Source organism: Sturnus vulgaris, chromosome 11 (genome assembly GCF_052056855.1).
Source record: "Sturnus vulgaris isolate bStuVul1 chromosome 11, bStuVul1.hap1, whole genome shotgun sequence".
Taxonomy (NCBI): Eukaryota; Metazoa; Chordata; class Aves; order Passeriformes; family Sturnidae; genus Sturnus; species Sturnus vulgaris.
Window position 1 is genome coordinate 17,591,217 of NC_142253.1, and position 20,245 is coordinate 17,611,461.

At 42.8% G+C, this 20,245-nt stretch overlaps 1 protein-coding gene across 12 annotated transcripts in view; it reads left to right on the forward strand.

Moving 5' to 3' along the window:
• The window catches only part of ATP2B2 (ATPase plasma membrane Ca2+ transporting 2), a 388,888-nt gene that overhangs the window by 122,592 nt on the left and 246,051 nt on the right, over positions 1-20,245 (forward strand). For all 12 annotated transcript variants that reach the window (XM_088171680.1, XM_088171667.1, XM_088171659.1 and 9 more), the window contains one exon: positions 11,909-12,010. The gene's annotated coding sequence lies outside the window, so the exon portion shown is untranslated. The remainder of the gene's footprint in view (positions 1-11,908; positions 12,011-20,245) is intronic.

Below are 20,245 nucleotides of genomic sequence, written 5' to 3' on the forward strand. Positions count from 1 at the left end.
ATTCACACAATCCATCCAATGCCTCAGACTGTAGCTGTAGCTGTCTGTCATTTTCCAGGAAGAATTTTCAGGGTGTAATGCAGATCCATCACTTATAAAGGGCTATTTCCATTCCAGCTTTCACTCTTATGTGAAATCCATCTTCTCTGGCTCCCAACTTTGAGAGCAGAATGGAGTTAGGGACAATAAATGGTGATGAGAGAAGGTTGCTAGCGAACAGAATTTTTGTTCCTAAGGCAAATCTTGGCATTGAGATGTTCCTGCTCAGGAGGGGAGTTTATAGAATCACAGAATGCTAGAATGGGGCAGGGACACCTTCCACTGTCCCAGGCTGCTCCAAGCCCTGTCCAGCCTGGCCTTGGGCATTTCCAGGGATCCAGGGGCAGCCACAGCTGCTCTGGGCACCCTGTGCCAGGGCCTGCCCACCCTCACAGGGAACAATTTCAATTTCATTTCAATTTAATTTTTAATCAATTTTTTTCTCTGCTACCCAAATGGCTGCTTGGTGTCTGGGTACCTTCACCAGAGAAGAATTTCTTCATGACCATATAGTGGCTATCTTCTTTTTTCCTCTGCCTTCAGCCAGAGTCAGGATTGAAGCATGAGAGACAGGATTTTTGTGTTTGGACTCAGTTGTTTATTAATTCTTATCTAAAGTACAGAGAGTTCTACAGCACTTGTAGCTAACAAGCCAAAAGTGAGAAAATGTTGGTGTATCTTGCTCGTTACAAGGTCCTTTAAGGCCTAACTGTCCAATTAAAAGCTAACTTCTATATTATTTATACTTTTGACCCAATGACCAAACACCTGTGACCTGCACTGCAGTGCCTTCTATTCAACCAAAAGCTACTGCCTGAAACCAAGAAGGAAGAAGAAGCCAATGCCCCAGAAGCTCCATCTTGTCCCATAGCCATTACTATATCCTAAAACCCCAAATTCCAAACCCTTCACCCTGTGATATTACACACTTCTATTCCAACTCCATGCAGTGATTCCAACTCCATCACTCAATTCTGGATTCCTTCTCCAAGGGCTCAGGTCAAAAGCAGTGTTCTCCAGGGGTCAGTGCCAGAAAGCACAGAAAGCTCAAAACTCCCAGGGTTCAGGGTTCCAGCAATGACCTCCCTGTCTTTTCTTTCTAACTATAAATCCTTTGCAGAGAAATCTTGGCCTGACAACTCCCAGTCAAAACTTCCTCTGTAAAAAAATGGGGTTGTTCCAAGGATCAGGAGTGAGTCCTTGAGCTGCTTTTGGGATTGGCTGTTGGAGACTCGATATCCTGCAGTGACAGGGATGGACACCTTGGAGTGCCCATCACCACTGGAGTGCCCGTCATGGTCACACTTTGTGCCACCCTGAGCTGGTGTCTGGTGCTGCCCCTGCACTCAGCCACGCTGAAGTGATCAACCCAGGAATCTCTGTGCCCACTCAGAGTTGGCCAAGCAGCTGTGACGTCCCAGGAAGCTGCAAGGGACAGGGAAAAGCCACAGGCTGTGACTGCTCTTGCTGGAGCAAGGGCATGTTCCATGTGCTGGGGATAAACTTCACCTGATGGTTTGGGCATCTTGTGTCTGCTCCCTGCAGGTAGAGCTGCCTCTGAGCACAGCCCTGGGCTGTGTCCTGCCTGGGGCAACTGGGACCCCTCACACTGCTGCTCTCAGTGTGCCTTTTGGCACCTTGCATTACCTTTGGAAAATCTCTTCCTCCTGGAACAAGGTCAGGAGGGTTATTTTTTCATGTGCCCCATTATTAGAGTTCTTTGCCTCATTTACAGCAAACCCTTGAGGAGTTAAGCAGATAAGGAAATCCTGCAGGATATGGAAGCTGTTTTTTGGTGCTAATTTTAAAGGAATAGACATTAGGGCAAGTATTATTGCTTGTACAGAGACACTTTCAAGTACTAGAAATCTGGAACTGCCACTGTTTCAGAGGCAAATAAAATCTTCCTTTTTTTCCTAAGCCAGGTTGAATTAATTGGAAAGAAATGAACTCGTTATTTCTGACTGATTCAGATGGGTTCAGGAAGGCGATTTTGAAGGTTGGTAATTCTAAGAGGGGAATAGGATGGCATTTTGCATGAAATATCTAAATTATTATTGGTGATTACAATATCCAAGTCAGGCTGATGAGCTTTGTGCAAGGCCATCATTTAGCAATCTGCAGCAGCTCAGTGAGCAGTTTGTGCTTTATTGGTGACTTTGGGTAATTGTGTGCAGGAAAGAAGGGCTGCAGAGCACACAGAAATGGCTGTAAAGAGGGAGGAGACAATGAAAACTGCCTTGGTCTCAACAAAGCTTTGCAGAGAACCTTTTAAACTCATCTGTCACGTTTATTTGCACACTACTGGTGCTGCAGTGTCCAGGATGTGTTGACACTCAGGGTGACAAAGCCTGGAAAAGCACCACAGCCATGGTGACTCTGTGTAACTTTGGGAGGATGAGTGAGCTCTCTGCTCTTTGGGAGGATGCTGCTGCTCAGGGCTGGGACAGTGCCCTGCTTTTCCAGGGAAAGGTGTCAAACACTTCCTGCAATCCACAGAGCAAATCAAGTCGTGTGGGACTCCCTCCTCCAAGTGGCATTTTCAGTCAACTTGGCTGGAGTTGGAGGGAGATGAATTTTGAACTCAGTGCCTGCTTGTTCTAATATATATGGAGAGTCTGTCCTCTTTCTTTGGCTGCTCTGGGTGCTATTGGGGGATTTATCTTATCTATTTTTATTCTTATGTATTTGCTAGATAAGAAGCAAAAAGCGTTGCATCTGATATTTTCAAAACAGAGGGCAAAGAGAAAATATTTCATGTCATAAACAAGTATAAATACTGAATATAATGGGTTTGGACTTTTCCTTATGATTTTTTTGATTGCAGTTACTCAGACACCCTCCTGGAAGGCTTCAATATGGATGGTGCTGCTCCTTCCCAGCATAATAATCCATGTTTAATGTGTCACTTGAAATGATGATGTACACATATAGCTGCTGACAAATGTACCCCTTTTGTTTCCCAGAGTAACAACTTGTTACACTGGTTTCATATTTATCCTCTCAATCTATGAAAATAATGAAAAGTACTCTTGCAATCTGATTTACCTGTGGTAGAAGACAATGCTGAGAGCACCTGTCTTTCTCCCAGCACTGAACACCTGCTGGGAGGGCTCATGCATCAACTTTTCCTCCTGAAGAGTTTTCTCTTTTTTACTTTTCTTCCAATGTGCAGCACCCCTGCCTCCCAAACGATGAGTGTCACTGTGCCCTGAGCTGTGCCATGGTGCTTCCTCCAATTCACAGCTCCAAGAACATTCCTGCTACCGAGCCATTGCCTGCTCTTTCCTTAATTGCCATAAATTCCAGAATTACACTGGTACAAGGCTGGGTTTCACCTCAGGGCAGGGCTTTAAACACCAGCACGTGGTTCTGGGGTTTGCCTGTCTGAGCCTTTTCAAACCCCTGAGCTTCCCTGGCTTGGCAGGGACCCCAAAGCCCCTCCAGTGCCAGCCCTGCCATGGCAGGGACACCTCCCACTGTCCCAGGTGCTCCAAGCCCTGTCCAGCCTGGCCTTGGGCAGTGCCAGGGATCAGCTGCTCTGGGCACCCTGTGCCAGGGCTCCCCATCCATCCAGCCCATTTTTTTCCTGCCTGCTCTGGCTGGTTTTGTTCCTCCATCAGAAATAACTCCCAGCTTTCTCAGCACTGAGAGACTCATCACAGGCCTGTGTTGGTCCCTCCTTTGGTGCAGTGAGAAGTGTTAAACTCAGAGTTTGGGTAATTTCCTTGGGTAAGTCTCACCTGTTAAAGCTCATACATAGAAATTCCTGCACGATTCCATTTTTAGCATTATTCCATTTTTAGCATTATCACGTATCAGTTCCGCTGCAGTCCTGCCGAGCGTGAAGGCTAATCCAGATCCCAAATGCAAGTAAATGCCAAGAAAAAAAATTGACATTTACAACAGAACCTTCTGTACAAATTGTTTATTTCATCCAAGCATGGAGCTTAAAATAATCGCTTAAAAATCCTGTTGCAGCTGGATATTCAAGTGGTGCTTTGGTAATATTGACAAGGACTTGGGTGCTCAAGCAATGCCTGGGGACAGGTGGCCCCTGCTGCTTGATGGGCTTCTTAAAATCACTTAAAACTGCAAGTTTGCATAAAGAATTTAAGATTAACTGCACTGGCAAGATTATGGAACTGTCTTACACATCTTTGTGCAAGGTAGAGGCCGAATCCCAATCTCCCTCCTCCTTCCTTGGGCTTTTGGCATCCATTAGGAGCTCAGAAACAACAGTTAGGTTTTGGTTTTTTGTCTTTATCATTTTTCTCTCAAATAGTTTTCCTCCAGGACTTTACTTCCATTATTTCCATATATATTTGAAATTTTTGCCTTCCAGCTGAAATTTTTATGGTGCCTAAATCAAAATGGCCCCATTATAAACTTACAGCCAGTTTGGTAATGTAACAACTTAATATTGTTATATAAACATGTTTCTTGCAAGAAAATTTGTTTTGAATGAAACCATATGCACATGTTAATGGGAAATATTTTTCACACTTCTGCTTTTTTGCCATTCTTTGTATTTGTCTCAATACTTATTAATAGCATCCTTCTGAAACTTCTCTGATGAGACCATACAGCAGATTTTTTAAAGCTGTAACTGGAGTACAATTTTAAATGTCTTGGATGTGATTCCAAACAGAAAGTAAAACAACATGCAGTCCCTGATTGATTATATAGCTGTAATTATACCTAGGGACTGATGTTCTATAAACCACTGGGGCAAAGCTCCCTCAATAGATAAACCATCATTCACTGCTTTATGTGTAAGTCAATCCATAAGCACTTCTCACTGTGGAGCCTCTACTGGGGAATTTGATAGAATGATCCTTATTTGAGTTCACATTGTGTTTTTTGGAAAGGTTGCAGTACTCATTTGGACTCTTTCCCACCTTTTTCCTATGGTAAAGCAGTTGCAATACTTTAGGGGAGGTTGAAGTTGTGAATTTTGACAGGTTTGAGGTAACCTCCATTACTTTCCAACACGACACTGCATTTTGTTTATCCTGTAAATCATGTCTCTGAGGAAGATCTGCTTGGCAAGCAATGCTTCCTGGAGCTGGGTGTCTCACACCTCAGTTTTCTGGGAAATTTAGTGCAGATGATTGTTTAGCTGACAGCATTGCCTGTCCACTTGATTGAAAAAATATTGCTTCATCAACAAGAGATTTCTGACCAACCTACAGGCAGTGGATTGTGGATTAGGAATGGTTTGGGTCGGGAGGGACCTTAAAGATCACCTCACTCCACTCTGCCCTGGCAGGGACCCCTCCCACTGTCCCAGGCTGCTCCCAGCCCTGTCCAGCCTGGCCTTGGGCACTGCCAGGGATCCAGGGGCAGCCACAGCTGCTCTGGGCACCCTGTGCCAGGGCCTCAACACCCTCATACCAGGAATTCTTTCCCAATACCCAGTTTAACTTTGCCCTCTGTCAGTTTGAAGCCATTCCCTTGTCCCCAGTCCCTCTGCAGCTCTCCTGGATCCCCTTCAGGCACTGAGCTCTCCCTGGAGCCTTCTCCAGGCTGTCTCCATAGGAGAGGTGACAAATATTTGGCTCTTTTTTGCTGGGTGGTTGTGTGCTAATGGCAGGGATGTTATCCCATGTTTTATGTCACAGTTTTATCCCAGCCTCACTCCTCTGGGGAGGGGATCAGCTCAGAGCTCCCCTCTTTGAGCAGTAAATTTAGGGTTTGTTTTTTCAGGTGTTTATTGTATTATGGGGACTTGTGGTGAAGTTCATCTCCTGCCTTAATGCCCAGTTGCAGCTGGAAAGGTCCTTTCACTGTTCTCCTCACTTTCCAGGAAGAACATTGTCCCTTTCCTTGGCTCTGCTGCTGTTCCCTTTTCCATTTCACATTTTCTGGAGAGCTCTGCAGTGTCCACTGCAGGGAGAACTCAGCTCTGGTTCCCATATTTTCACCAGATCTTCCTGAAAAGCAAAGGCCTTCTGTATTATCTCATAGTGGCTTAGTTTTCATGTGACTCCCTTTGTGGGAGACAATTTGGAAAGCCTACAAATATCTATTGGTTTTTAATAGATTTAAATCTATGGATTTTCCCTCATCCATGTGCACACAGCAGGTCATAAGCCATGACTTCCCTTTACCAAAAAGGAAAACTTTCCTCCTTTTTTAAATCCATAAAATACATTTATTTATGTGTTTATCACTAGGTACAATAATTTATTTCTATTTTCCTGGTATAGGTGCCAATATAGCTTATCTGTATTGCTCCTATATCTGCTATAAACTTTAAAAAAGAGAAAATAATGACCCTCCCACCTGTCTCTGATGCTCCAGTTGTCTGCACTGCATTAATATTCCCTGTCTCCTGTTCAGTGGCAGCTGCTGCCTCTGTACAGCAGCTTCTTCTAGACCAAGTTTGCTCATTGCATGGTACACACAAACTTATTTTTATAAAATCGTTACTGAAACCCAAAATGTGGACTCAAGGTTTAAAACATCTTTGTTTTCCTGGGTTTAATAGTTTGGATTTTATATATTTGATACCTGACAGATTTATTTTTCCCCAAGTCCTCCTCCTCCTCCTGTATTTCTTTTTAATCTTGCTTTTCCATGCAACACTCCTTTGCATTTTTCCCCCCAAGTTTCTGCCCAGATGGAGAGTTTTATATGTTCTTAGCTGTCAGGTTTTGCTGTGCAGGGTTTTTAGCAGCAAGGTCAGTCCATGGGAAGTTCTGTTATTCCTAATAAAGGATAGGTGACACTCTTGTTATTTTTGTTTGGTTCCTGAAATAAATCAGGTGTATGCACTCTCTCAGATTTCTTTTTATAGAGTAAGTGCTTTAGAGAGTGCTCTTGAACATGAAGAGGATTTTATTTTATTTTTTTAATGTGAACACGTACTTCAGTTGCCTGAGTCTGTGGCTGGATCACAGTACTGTCTAGGAAGACAAAATGTTATTTTCATGAAGATCTCAAGGAAGTGTGCTCACCTATCATTTTATATATAAAATTTTGGGGGTTTTTTTTCTATTTTCTTACTATGTCATAAGAGAAAGAAGAATGCATTAAAGGCTTTGTTGGCTATTTAAACCCCAGTTATTAATACTGTAATACTTTGTATTTTCTTGCTGGTTTGGAATTTGAAGCAGAGGCTTAAGCTGGCATGGTGGTCCTAAACAATGCAGAGAGTTTTCATTCCTTAAAGCAGGGGAGTAAATCTGTCTTGCCCTAATTCTATCAACTCATTGTAAAATTGGATAAGTTGGTGAGTTTGAGTGTTTTCTTTTAGGCTCTAAGAACCTGCCAGGCAGCGCAGTAAATGCTGGTGGAGGTGTGACGTGCAGGGGGTTTTCTGGAGCCTTAAAGGAAGATTAAAGTTCATCTCCCTGGAATGTTTTTGCTCCTCAGGAGCACGGTTCCATGGGGCTTTTCTAACCTTGGTGCTTGCTTGCAGCACATCAGATCAGTGTCTCTGCTCCCCTGGGCTGACAGAGGCTCTGGCTGGGGCCAAGTGCTCAATGTCAATCCAGTGATGCTGTTCCAGCTCTTCCCAGAAAGAGAAGAGCTCTTGCCCCATGGCTGGAAGGATGAGCAGAGATGAGAAAAGTTTCCATCCTGCCTCTGTCCAAGAGTTTGACTCTCTTCCACATCAATATCTAAATAAATTCTCAGCATTTTGTGGCGTGTTCTGGCCATGCAGACATCTCTGGGATGGGGTCACGGTTTCTCCAGGGTCACAGACTTTTCCCAGGGAATTTCTCAGCTGAAACCCTCTAAGCAAAGCCATTCCCAAGCTCTGAATCTGCTGTAATGCTGCTTTGGTTGTGTGCTTCAGATAGAAACTTAAATAGGTGATGTGGAAAGAAAAGGAGATGCTGATTCCGGACAAAAAATCCCTCCAAAACACTCGTGTGGATTTCATTGGACATTTCAGGTGTTACTCCCTGAGCATGGCATAATGTGCTTTGGGGGTTTTAATATATTTTTTTCGAGCTTAAATGTTAATTAACACTACAGTTTTCTGATTTCTGGACTTGACTCTATGCTGGGATGGTATGAACTTAGATGAAAGCAAATCTCTCTTGAAAGAGTTTCCAATCTAATTAAGTTTTTAGGAATCTTCACTTTAAAATATTTAGTTAGTGTATATTCACTGGGGAAAGAGTGCTTGATTTTAATTTCCATCATGATTGGATTATGGAATTAAAAGTTGATTGAACAAGTTATTTTGTTTTATTGGTTGAAGGAACATAACTTGGCAGTTTATTTTGCAGTTTATATTTTTGGTGCCATCTCACGTAACACAGGCTCGTGTATTACTCATCCCTCCCTTCTCCTGCAAAGTCTTTTGGAGATTTTATTTCTCTTTTTAATTTCAATACCCTGGAGTGTTTTGTATTGAAGAGTCTCAAATAAAAAAATCTATTTTGGGACAGGAAGTTTTCTTGATGTTTTGGATAACATTTACCTCTGCTTTCTTATGCCAAATCATCTTTCAAGCTGATTAAGCTGATTCTCTGCCATTAAGGCAGAGAATTCTGTGGTTTGTGTAATAATACAAGTCCCAAATGGTGGCAGTTATTGAAGTTAACACTTTTTGCCCAACTGTGGGAGTACCAGCATCTTTGAGAGATTCCAATTTTGGTTCTTATTTATGCTTGACATTTAATGTGCTTGACATTCTGATTATTTTACACCTACCTAATTTCTTCTAGCTCCAGGGATAATGACAATATTTTAAGCATCTATGAAGTGTAGCTGTGTGTTATGGAGCAGGTGCAGTGATACAAATGGAAGGAAAAAGTCCCTAAACTATTTCTGGAATCATTGGGTTTTTTTTGTGTTGCATATCTCAGGGTCAGGTAGAGTTTCTCACCAGCTTGGTCTGGTTACCTGTATTAGCTTTATTAATATTTTATTATCCTGTTATTTAGCCATGTATCTCTCTGTGTGTGTGTAGATGTAAATAAATCACATCATGTGGACTGGGTGCTCACATGGTGTCCTTTGTGATCTAGGGCCAAGGCATTAGAAAGAGAGTTTTCCAAGTTGTTACTGGAGATTTATATTTTGCCTAAATTTTGAATTAAAATGGGCTGTAAAATAATATATTATAAAATTCAGCCCTTTAAACTGAGCTCAGGTGTCAATAGCATAACTTTAGGTAGAACTTATAACTGCCCTGTGTCTTGGTTTATACATAATTGGGATATAACCTGAGAAATGAAAATATATGGGAAAAAAATACCCAAATGATTTTAAGGACACTCTGTGTAAAGTCTTTGCTCTCCCTTTGCAAAGTTATTTTATTAATCTTTTTGAGTTGTATTCCCATTTATTATGTGGCTCCCTGCAGTCATGTCAGGCTTTAGGCTCTTTTGAAAACATTAAACTAGTTTTCAGGGAAAGAGGGAGCAGGAGGAAAACTGGGAAAACCAAGTTCTTCAAAGAAGTGCAGCTGGTGGCCACAATTTCCTTTTTCATGTTCTGGGATTCTTGTGTTCCATTTGACTGTTGACTACATGGAGAGTGACAGAGAAAAGTTAAAATACTTTATTTTACAGACCCATGTGGGTACATGTTAAATACTCACCCAAGTCCTCCCAAAGCAGTCCCCATGGCCCAGCAAGGGGTCCTTGAAGCAGCCCTGACTGAACGGGTTATAGGAACAATTTTTAAAATCCCTTTATTTTTGCAATCTTGCCACCTGGTGGTACAGCCTGATAATAAATATTTGGTTAGAAACCTGTTCCAAAAGTCGTATTTTCATAGACAAGGCCTTGAGGCTGGAATTTCAGACTGGATCCTGCATAGGTTCCTGTTTTAAGCAGGCAGGTTCAGTGAGTTCTTCCTTCAGTGGCAGTGCCTGTGTTGGGGCAGTGCCAGGCTGTGCATCCCTTGGCATTAAATGTCACAGAAGCTGGCTGGGGTTGGAAGGGACCTTAAAGATCATCCCAATCCACCCCTGCCATGGCAGGGACACCTTCCATTATCCCAGGCTGCTCCAGCCCCAATGTCCAGCCTGGCCTTGGGCACTGCCAGGGATCCAGGGGCAGCCACAGCTGCTCTGGGCACCCTGTGCCAGCCCTGCCCACCCTCACAGGGAACAATTCCTGCCCAATATCCCATCTAACCCTAAACTCTTTCAGTCTGAACCTATTCCCACTTTTCCTGTCCCTCCATCCCTTGGGAATTGTCTCTCTCCATGGTTCCTGCAGCCCCTTCAGGCCCTGCACACACTGAATCACAGTTCAGTGACCCCAAAGCTTCTCCTGTCCAGGTGAACAATCCCAGCCCTCCCAGCCTTTCCTCCCAGCAGAGCTGCTCCATCCCTGGGATCATCCTGGAGCCTCCTCTGGGCTCTCTCCAGCAGCTCCAGCTCCTCCCTGTGCTGGTCCCCAGGGCTGGGGCAGCTCTGCAGGTGGGGTCTCACCTGAGCACAGGGGCACAATCCCCTCCCTTGGTCTGCTGCCCGTGCTGGGGGCCAGCCCAGGGCAGGGGGTTTGGGGTCCCAGCACACACGGCTGGAGCATGTCCAGCCTCTCATGCACCAGCACCTCCAAGTCCTTTCCCCTGGGCTGCTCCATCTTTTCATCCCCCAGCTCCTACTGGTTTCCACAGACACGAGGAAAGAGCAAGTCTGGAGTTATTGTGTGGTCCTGGACACTGTGTTCTGCATGAACCTTCACAAGATATTCGAAATGTAGTTTACAGAGGAATGGTGTCCATGTCCTGGAAGTCCCAGATAAATGATCCAAACTGAACTGACCTGAGTTGGAATATTTCAGGGATGTTGCTATACACAAAACAAGTCCTACAAATGCCAGCAATATGGAACTGCAGTGTGTTTGGATAGTTTAAATGTTCATTTGGGCACAAGGTGGAGACTGAATAAAGGCCACGACGTGCACAGCCTGGCAGAGCTGACTCTTAGTGGGAAGCTCACTCCTTTCTGCTAATCCAAGATGAAGCAGACGTGGTCCTACTGGTGTCTGCAGGGAAATCCTCATTTATAATGAAAGATGTTTTCACATGGTGTTCAAAGGGCCTTAAACAATCCAGTTTTTGCAAGCTGAATCCAAACATGATTTACTGAGGGGTGTGATGAATTGATCATTAGCTGGAACTTACAAGTCAGAGTGGATGTTTGCTCTCCCAGGAGTGTCCCCTCTGGCTGTGCCATATGCTGAGGTCTGACACGAGAGGAGCTGAGTGTAATTCTGTGCCTTGCATCAAAAAATGACATCGTGCTGGAGCACAAGGGTTCCCTTTTCATACCAAAACGTGACAAATGGATTTGTTTTTGTCTGTCCTTACGGGGTGCTGGGGATGTGTTCCCACATGGAACGTCCCATCCAAGGAAGGGCTCTCCTTGCAGAGCTGTCATTGCCTGCACCCTGCTGAGCATCATTTATGAGACCAGGCAGAATGTCACTTATTCACCATGACATCGCTGTGCTGACCTTCAGACCTCTCAATTATTCCCTTCCAAGTTATGTCATGCAAGGAAAACCACGGGAATGTCTCCCCTCTCTTCTCTACCCGCCTTTCCCTCTCAGTCACAACACACACGTCTCCAAAAACATTAAAAATCACATTTATTTACAAATATGAGAGGGCAGAGGGCTACAGCTCTGATAAATGAGTAAGAAGAGATGTCATTGGGACTGAGGCCTGTGTTTTCAAGCTTTTAATTCACATCTTTGGTCACAGAGTTGGAACTTTTTAATCACTTTGTATTACTGGAAAATGTCCCTAACTATTTATGACACTGGATGTTTGCTCTTGAATCTGTTTCTCCTGTGGGGCATCCTTTAGATCAATCCTTGTTTGTTCTATTAATTTGCTTAATTCTCTGGGGTTTGTCAAGTCTAATTATCTTCTTTCTTTCTTCCAGTTTTGAAATCAAGATTGATTAGGCAACACGAGGAGACCCAGCTGGTTATGTGACTCAGAGCCCCGTTTGTGAAGCACTCGCTCGTTTTTACAAGAGACAACTGTAAGTTCTTTCTTTTTCTTTTCCTCCCTCAAATTAAAAAAATCTACTGTTGTAACTTCATAGAAACTCTGGAAAATTCTTGAAGAATTGACTTTTATTGATAAAGACAATCTTAAATTTTGGCTTGGTGATGCCAGCCAAGGACACAGAAGTGCTCTATCACTTTACCACACTACTACCAGAGATTTTTTCCACATGGTGTGGTTTTACATTATTGAGGAGAGATTCCCTCGGTCAGGAAGATCAATCTGCTGTCTCTTTACGTTGTGTGATGTGAAATGTGGGGTCAGGGAATGTGACAAAGCTGTTCTGGAGTGCACTGCTGGTGGGTTGTGTGAGGAGATGCTGAATCCCAGCATGGAAGTGCTGCAGGAGGAGATGGCACCTGTGCACACAGGTACCTCTGGCAGAATCCTGCATCCTCCCACAGCCCCCACACCCTGGGATTTTGGACTAAATAATTTAGGCAGGTTTTTTTCCCACAATTATAAATGTGCTCTTCATAAGGCAAACCCTCAATTTTACTCACAAACTAGAATTTCTCAGGTAAAATATCAGTTATAGTCTGGAATGCAAGTGTGGGGATGCAGAAATGAAAGCTCCAGCAGTAATAGTGCATGGCTTAATTATTTTTTTGATCTGTATCGTGAGCTAGGTTTTATAAGCACAACTTAAGAAAATTGTTAGATCCAGGTGGAGTGCTGATACGTTTGTCATCGTGTTTGATGTGGTGTGAATCTTATTTATCCTTTTTCACTTGTGTGAAAATGCTCTGCATTAGCAGTGATGAGACTTTAATTTCTGTAACCAGGTGGTGGGGGGGTTGAATTATTAAATTTTGGAAGCCATACACTTACAGGATGTTCCACTTAGATGAGCAGGAATGCAGCCAGTGCTATCAGGTATGGGGCAGCACCACATTATCTCAAACTCTTCTTTAGCTATAACTGCACTGAAAGCCAGGCAGGCTGGGCTGGCTGAACTTCATAATCCTGTTAAAATCCTGTTAAAATGCCCAACTACCACTGATTGTATAAAAATTCCATTACTTTGTAAGTGGAAGGAAAAGCTGGTATTTATCCTGAATTTTCTCTTGAATAGCAAGTGATTCTAGTAACTTGCAAGTGGTGATCCAATGCATGTACAATCTGTGTTTTCATTTGTTACCTCTCTTGTTGCTGAAGGTTCATTAACCAAGGAGGGAAAATGAGGTATAATATTCAAACTATTAGAGATAAAAGGGAAAATAGCAAGTAAGTTTTGGGCTTATGAAATAGTAGAACCAATAAAGAAAAATTAGTAAGTATTAACTGTGAAATAGAATTTTGTAGAGAGAAGTAGAAGCTTGGTACTGATTTTTATGATTGCAAGGAGATGTCTGAGCAAATTTGCTTTATGACAACAATAAATATATTCCGGAAATATTGAGATTAGTTAGCAGGTTATTAGGGAAGAAAGAGAATCACACTCTTTTTTCAACAAGCAAACGTGGGAAACAGTAAGATAACAAGAGCACCCTGTTGCTTTGGGTGTCTGTTCACAGAACTCTCCCTCTCCTGTGATGAGTATGGAACAGAATTAAAGCTCAATAGGAGAAGCACAAAGGAATGAATAACTCAGATTAAAAGACTTTGCTGGTTTTCTGTAGGGAATGAAGGAAACTCTCCATAGATCAGAGCTCTATGTTCTGTGTAGCTGCTATGCAGAGTACTGCACAAACTTGTTTTTGATTAATTTTTCTATATTGTATATTGAAAAACCTGAAATAACAACTGTTGTGTTAGGAAGTTTATAAAAATAATTCTATTATACAAAGTGGCACTTGCAGAGCTTTAATGCATTCACAATGTTACACAATGTAAATGTGGGGAGGAATTACTCAAAGGTTTGCTCTCTTTTTCCACTGGTGACTTGCAGATGCTCTTGCACTGGGGTGGTGAGTGTGCCCATAGTTGTCACCTCCATGTAAATGTTTGATGGGCTCTTGTAGCTAAAACTGACCCAACTCGTATCAAAACGTTCCAGGAGGTGCCTGTATTTTTTTTCAGGATGGAGCAGAACGAAAACATGGTCATCATGACCGTGTGGGCAACTGCACCATCGAGTATTGCAGAGTGCTCAGCATCACTTGTCCCTGACAGCAGCAGTTTGTCACTGGGGCTTTAATGAAGCTTTTAATGGGTGCCACAAGCTGTGCACACCAAATATTGTGCTTGTCTTTCAAAGTACTACAGATTTGAGCTTCATTTCCCCCCCAAACTCTTAAAACAAGTAGTCTATAATCTATTTGTCAGACATTTAAATGTCTGTAAGAGACTGAAAAGCGAAGACAGACTTACTAGAGAGGGAACTTTCTTAGTCATTCAGCTATTAAAAAAGAAAAGCCTCCTGAGGTTTTTGTCCTTTTTTTTTTTTTTTTTTCTTTAGAGAAATAAGCAGAGTTTGAAATACTGTAATTTTCTCCATTTCTCAGTATAATAGTTTCAATTCCTGTTGTGGAAGGCAAGCTGCCAGGCACAACCACACAATGCAGTGAGCTTGTAGAGATAAAAAAATTGTAACCCCCCCCAAAACAAAAATTCCTCTGGCCTTCAGGCTCTCCCATCCCATTCCAGGATAAAATGGGCTGAATCCCTGGATTCCTGTGTGCCTAACTTCCCTCCCAAGCAGAGCTGAGGCTGCACACATGGAAGGTGTTGCTGTTTGCACTGATGAACACAAAGCACCTGCTGTGGTCAGAGCTTGGCAGGAGCTTTAGACAAGAACTGGGAGGCCCCACTGCTCTGGGAATGCTCTGGGAGTGTTCTGGGAATGTTCTGGGAATGCTCTGGGAATGTTCTGGGAATGCTCTGGGAATGCTCTTGGAATGCTCTGGGAATGTTCTGGGAATGCTCTGGGAATGTGGCTGCTGAGCCCAGGAGCCCACAAGGATTATTTTTTCTCAAAGGCAGCTGCTGGTTTTGTCTTCTCCTAAAGATGTTCCCATGTGAAATCCTTCCTGGTTTGGTTTTGTCACGCCTGTGATTTATTGGAGTTATTAAGGAGATACTTCGGGCTGTGCTGTTGTTTCTGTGCTGCTCAGCACTGAAATGCCAGCTGGACCTGGGGATGGGAAGCTGGAGAAATGGTTTTATATTGTTTAGCTGCACCTGCTTTCCCCTCCTGGCCTGTATATGCAGGGCACTGGGAAGCCACTGGAATTCTGGGCTTTTCCAGAAGTGGGATAACCTTTGGCAAACAGCTTTTGTCACTTCTGCCACCTCCACTGGAGGAAAACAGCAAAGCATGGGGGCTCCCAGCCTCACTTCACTGCAATTCCCAGCACAAATTATCCACCAGCTCACCCCAAACAACGAGAGATGTCAGCAAAATCTGGTTTGCAGGTGTGATGTCACAGACAGCCCCAGCATCCATTTCTCTTTCTTCATTTCTTTCATTTCTCTGCCACTTTTGTAGCATTGGAGGGCAAGAAGAGCCCGTTCCATTTTCTGGCACGTGTGAATGGGATGATGCTCCTTCAGAGGGAGGAGAAGCAGAGCAGATCTGTACCTACAAAACCTTTTCATTCACCTTCTCTTTGCACAAATAAATTAAATATGTAAATATCTGTCAATGAAGCTGAACTCTTCTTCCTCTGAAGAGCAAACTTCCTTTAATTTAATAGTCTTTTCTTGCTGTCTGATGTTAGTGACATTTTATAATCATACAATTACTGCTTCATTTCAATTTTATGTTATTTTCAGAGGTCAGGAAGGGTAATATTCCAACATAACCATACTCAGTGAGGGCAACAGCTGACAGGAGTTCTTGCATGGAGTTCTCATCAGTAGATCTTGAAGTGCATTAGAAAAATATGGAATTTTATCCCTGTTTTAAAGGTGATGGGAACTGTGGCCCTGTGAGGTTGTCCAGCATGGCTGTGCAAACCTCTCCATGTGTTCTATTGCCTAAACATCCCATCAGACTCCTGAGCAATAGATTAAAATACAATGTGGAAGCACAAGAGAGAAAAAAAATAGTGAAAATCTTAAATGGAATAAATGGAATGGAATCCATAAGTGGAATCTTAATGGAATAAAATGAGGATAAAAAAAAAACCCTGAAAAAATTGAATGTGCTCCTGCTGAACTCTGTATTGTGTGTTTGGTCCAAACCATCTCTTGAACGGATTAACATGAAGTTAATACATAATGTCAGTTAATTTTCTAATTAATGAGTGTTACCTTGGGATTTAAGCAATTCTCACCTGTCTTGGTGTGACCTGGCTGCTAAAAAAGGCCAAAACCCTCAGTGTCAGGAGCTGCTTTTCCTCTTCCTCTCTGGCAGAGAGAAGAGAGTTTGTGCTCCCCAGGATTGCAAGGAATTGAGTGATGTCAGGGAGGAAGAGTCAGGTGAGACTTCAGTGCCTGCTCGAGGGACAGGAGGAAATGTATTTGATTTATATCAGTTTATAAATGAATATAAATCACAGCCTGCTCCTGGTTTGACTTCTGTGTGGCTGTGGGAGCCAGGCAGGATAACTCTTGTCATGTCCAGGAAGTAAAATTTCCATGGAATTTTCTTGCACATTCAAAGAAAATTTTATTTTTAAATCACATTTTTAAAAATTTAATAATTTGTAATAGTTTTAATTTATTTTTATTTTTTAAAGATTTTATTTTTTAAATCAGATTTTAATACTCTAGTTACTGTTATGATTTTTTTTCTTTCTTACTGCTTTTGATACACTTTTCTGATTTAAAAATCTTTGGAAATATTCAATAGAACTCAAAAGATAAGAGCTCATAGTAATAATGAAAATATTTTTATAATATTAATTTTATTATAGTTTTTTTTAATATATATTTTAGTTTTGCATGTTGGGGTATTTTTTTTTCCTGCTTATTTGATGGATTTGCTTCACTGTCACCAAAAGAGCTGCTTTGAGGATTGCCAGGAAATGGTTGATTGTATGTTCTGAGTGTTTCTCTGGGGTGTTGCTCAGTAATTTTTTGGAAAAAAACCCATTTTTTAGAATTTCTGCACTGGCCACCTCTGTAGGCACAATGGGAGCTCCTTGTAGGTGCTCTTGGCCACATTTCCCTCTCTGAGCAAAGACAAAGGGAGCAGCTGGAAATGAGAAATTCCTCCTGCCCTCGGAGCAATCCTTGGTGATATCCGTGAATTATTTGTGATCAATTAATGCCCCCCGTGAAGGGAAATTGGTGTTTGCTGCTCGAGGGTTTTCCTTGGCAGCCTCTTTGATGGTGCAGCCTTTGGAGGTGTGTTCCTGCATTTTTACTGGCTTCTGGCTCTTCCTGGAGCCCAGATTTCTGCTGGTTTCTCCTAATGCAGAGCACAGAAATGAGAATTTTCTTAATGTGACACACAGAGGGCTGAGTACAATTCAAATGCTAATATGTAGAAACCAAATCTCACAAAGGAGTGTGTTAACATTTGTCTTTATTCACATTCTTCAAAGGATATGTGCCAAGCCTTGCCTGACACTCCGAGCATTCTCCATTGTACAAATCCACCCCTGAAAGGCAGAGAGAAGCATTTCCTTTTTGCATAGTTTCAGTCTTTTGATCCCATGGAAAAGTGAATTTTTCCTTACATGACCCCACTTTCTCAGGCATTTCCATGTTAAATTTCTCTTTTTAAGGGAGAAACTGAACTGCATATATCCAGCAGAGTCTGGATAGGGGATTTTTTTTCCCCCCCAGCTGATTTTATTGCTTTCCTGGCCGCTGGGAAGACTCTCCTTGACTTTGGTGTTCTTTCTTCTCTTTTCCAGTTTACCCTGCAAGTGCAGCTCCTTGCTGAGATCAGTCTGAGTCCTTTTAGACAAAACACAAGTTCCTTTTTCACCTGGTCCTTTTTAGAGTGTGCTCTGAGCTCACAGACCCTGTTCAGCAGCTTTAAGGTGTGTGTTTTCCTGCTCTTGGTCATGGCTGTCAGAAATCCCTTGGCTTCAGGAATTGTGTTCTCTTACAGTGGCTGAATCCTCTCTTTGCTTTCACTTTGCTGAGCCACTCATTTCCCACTGCAATCCATTTTGCCTCTGGAGAATTCATCTAAGCCAGGGACATTAAAACCTATCCTGAATGGGTATTTGATAGTCCCAGATTTTGCAGGGTTCTGTGATCCATGCCCTTCCCGTGTGCCATTCCCTCAAACACAGCTGGAGAGGAGTTTGTGACTGCTCCAGGATGGCACCTTCTGCCACCACCTTGGCCCTGGCTTCAGGCTCCTGCTTTGTCCCTTACTTGTCCCTGTCATATTCCAAGGCACGGGTTTTGAATTCTTTGGCTTCTCCATCATTTGCACCATTTGGATGGATTGAGCAACTTGTTCCTGAATCTCGTTTTAGATTTCCCCATAATCTCTCCCTGCAGATGTTGCTGCTTCAGTGCTCAGTGAAGTGATGCTTTGCTTTTTATGTTCTCCAGCAACACATGGTCTGCAGCCAGCTCCTGAAACTCACAAAGTATTTAAGAATATATTTAAATGCAAGGTCTTACAGAAAATGCAAATTTATTACTTCTCACTTGATTCTCATGATAGTTTTCTGGAGAGTGCTGTGAGGCTTTTTTTTTATTGGTGCTATCACTACTTTGCCTTCATGTTTATGCTGATTTTCTTTCTTTGCCAGAGCCCCATAACGCTTGTTATCAGTAGCTACAATTTCCTGCCACCTGTGGTGGAATATATTTCTTCATTATGAGCTTTTTGCTGCTTCCTCAAGTTTTATCTTTGATTAGCTGCTATGGAATTTTTACACATCATCATCACTTGTCCTGCAAAACTTGATTATTTGATAGATATGAAAATTGCTGCTTCCAGCTCCTGTTGGCCCAGATCATTTAGTGCCAGTTCTGGTACCAGCCCTGCTCTGAACTGATGCTGAATCCAGTGTGAGAGAATGTGGTGGAAGGCTGGGCTCTGTAGGATTTATTTGGGATTTGTGGTTGTGTTTTTTTCCCCCTCTTTCCTTAAAGTGAATGAGCACTGGAAATGTCAAGGCTGGGATCAGTGACTTATGTGAATTGTGCTGGAATATAGCAGAGATCATGACTTTTTAGTCTGAATTTGGTGAACATTTTCTTCATCTTATTTGCAGCAACTTTACACCTCTGTTTCAGAATCTGTTATAATTTTAAGTATCTCTTTATAAATGACAACGTTTAGCAGAGGTTTGCCACTCACTATAAAATCTGGGAATGATGTGCCTGTGAATCCTTCTGCCCAGACCCAGACAGAAGAGAGCATAAATTACACGAGCTCCTGGCTTTATAAATGCAAACACGGATTTGTTTTTGTCCATTAAATGAGCTTTTCTGGACTCAGTTTAAAAACCCCACACTTTTAATTGCAGGAACATCTGCCCAGCCTCTCCTCTATAGCAGGTAGTTTCTTCTCTCCACCAGCATCATCTGGGATGAGAATAAAAACTGAGTTTATCAGAGCGTGATAAAAGGAGCATGTGTGTATACGAAGGCAAATGTAAATTTCCAGCATCAAAAAGAGGACTTGGCAACTGCAGATGTGTGGCTCAAACGCTGTAGGAGGAGAAGGGAGGAAAGGTTTTGTTTCTTTTGCTGAGCTCTGCTGCAGCAGCTGCTGGGAGCTGTGCTCAGAGCTGCAGTGGTGCCGTAGCTGAAGCTGCTGCTGTGTCTGGGATGCAGTGATCCAGCTGATCCTGCTGGGAAAGCACTGCCCAGCGGGAATGCTGAGGGGAAAAGGAGAAGAATCATTGCCTATAATCTTTATTGGCATTTATATTTTACACTTGCTAATCTTACCAAGCCCCTGGGTATAAATTCCAGCTTGGAGGGAGATGAGTCCGTGTTAGTCTGGAGAAATTTGTGTCAGACAGGAGAACCCTAAAAGCCTGGAATGATCCCTGGCACTGCTGGGAAAGCTGTAAGGAGGACCCCAATGGGTGTCCCTGTCACCACTTCTCCCAGGTCCTTCTGTCACCTTCTGGGCTGCTCTGGCTGATGGCCTTTCAGTTTGGTTGGTTGTTTCCTTTGGGGTTTTGTTTTGGGTTGATTTCTGTTGTTGTAGGTTGCTTGGTTGGTTTGGTTTTTTTTTTTTTCCAAACCGCCCTGCTGAGGAATCCTTCCTTTCCCCATCATCCCACAGGTCCCAGAGTGCCCAGTCCTGCTGGAGCAGGGGGTTCTCACCTGTGAATGTCTCTGTCAGTGGTGCTGGAGAAACAGCTCAGAAATGGAAATTAAATCAGTGCCCATC